Source organism: Lineus longissimus, chromosome 16 (assembly GCF_910592395.1).
Source record: "Lineus longissimus chromosome 16, tnLinLong1.2, whole genome shotgun sequence".
In the NCBI taxonomy this organism is placed as follows: Eukaryota; Metazoa; Nemertea; class Pilidiophora; order Heteronemertea; family Lineidae; genus Lineus; species Lineus longissimus.
In genome coordinates this window covers 6,570,256-6,572,414 of record NC_088323.1, presented here as the reverse complement: position 1 = coordinate 6,572,414, position 2,159 = coordinate 6,570,256, and positions in this window count along the sequence as shown.

Below are 2,159 nucleotides of genomic sequence, written 5' to 3'. Positions count from 1 at the left end.
GCAAATGAAAAGGGCTATATACCCGTTATCCTTTATTGTTGCCGAGGCGTCCTCTTCTGAGAATACCACAACGGCTACGATAGGAGTACAATGCTTTGAACTGTTTTCCCGACAGCCGACGGTTTATCCCGTGCACACAAAATATCATCAACGCTTTACGGCCAACAACTTTTGACCCTGTTTACATCTTGGGTACACTCTAGTAAGTTAACGTATATTCTAAAAAAATCACTTAACGGCCACCAACTCTGCGACCATATAGTTCCTGGATTACAATCTCTGATTAAGTATAAAAAACGTTTAACGGCCACCAACTCTGCAACCATCTAGTTCCTGGATTACAATCTCTGCATGATTAAGTATAAAAAAACGATTAACGGCCACCAACTCTGCGACCATATAGTTCCTGGATTACAATCTCTGATTAAGTATAAAAAACGTTTAACGACCACCAACTTTGCGACCATCTGGTTCTGGATTATAGTAAAATATCAAAAAAACGCCGAAAGGCCACCAACATACTTTGCGACTCTATAGTTTGTTGGACTTCAAGACCACATTGAATTAGACAATGTCCATAACCCAAATCCCACTTTTAAATATGTTGGTAAAATCAGACCTGAAGTCTGGGAAGCTGTCGTAGTCTGTCTGCAATTTCAGAACACAGCCGCAGGTGTGGGCAACTGGGCAACGCGTATACCCCCCATTTCCGCTGATATCGACAATTACAGCGTCTGTAATTAGAAGGTCACATCCTGTGCAGAATCTGAGAAAATTCCCCATGTCCTGTGGGGATAACTCCCGAATGAACCGTTTGAGATGATTCCCAACAGCCGCTTGTGCAGGATTCATGTTTTCAGGCAGTTTGATTGTCGCGAGAATGGCCTTTGGCGTAGGCACCAGTTTCTTACAGATTTCCTTGTAGTTGATGTTACATATAAATGCCAGAACGGGCTTCCAGCATTCAATGATGAAGCTGGGCTGCTGTACAAGCTCCTTCAATGCTATTTCTCTTACGATTCGTTCAATGCTGGCGGCACATGGCATTCGGCGACACTCGTGTGCATCGAGTATGTCTATCAACTCCTCCTGGTCCACTGAATCAAAATTATCTAGCGCTTTGCGAAGTGTTTCACTCTCGCTGTCACCCACAAAATTCAGAAATACAGACACTACATCTGTTTCACTCTCGTTCCCGGATAGCGCAGCCTCCATGAATGTGGGAGCAATCGATGTTGGGAAGTAGCTGGCACTTCTATACCCCTTTACGAGGATTCTCGCTACTGCTCTCCATTCGTCCTCTTGGAAGTCATGCCTCAGAAAAGGCACTTTATACTTGGTTCCCAGCGTGCACTTGTCATAGAATTCCTTCCAGAACTCCGTTAAGGTGTCTCTTAGGACACCGACACCAACTGCAGACTCTTCTTCCCCATTCAGAAGAATTCTTTTGCATGTAATATCCTGCTCCATGATGCTACCATCTTTAAAGATGGTAATTAAGTCCGTCAAAACCAAGCCCTGGTGCACTTTGATTGTTGTCAGGCCATTAGAAGAGATCATCTTGCCTGAATTATGAACTCTTACAACTCAAGCGCAGCAACACATGTCGTTGTAAACACGGCTGTGATTGGATAAAAAAAAGTCGCAGTGCGAGTTTGCAAAGTCGCAGTGCGTGTTTGAAAAGTCGCAGTGCGTGTTTGAAAAATCGCAGTACGACTTTAAAAAGTAGCATTGCGAGTTTAAAAAGTCGCAGTCCGAGTTTAAGAAGTAGCATTGCGAGTTTAAAAAGTCGCAGTGCGTGTTTGAAAAGTCGCAGTGCGTGTTTGAAAAATCGCAGTACGACTTTAAAAAGTAGCATTGCGAGTTTAAAAAGTCGCAGTACGAGTTTAAAAAGTAGCATTGCGAGTTTAAAAAGTCGCAGTGCGAGTTTATTATTTTTTTCTCGATGTCCCCTCCGGGCCGCCGTAGTCAGATGTACACTGTGGCAGAAGTATCCTGCAGAAAAAAATTTCGCACCCCGGCGCCCGCGAGATTGTTGGCAATCATTCCCGCTTCCACATTTTAGATTGCTCCCATTGGATGGCACGTCTCTTCGTTCCGCCGTGCATGGGTTAAAAAATTTAGACACACCCGGCAAGGACCTGCTGCCATCAAGCGGC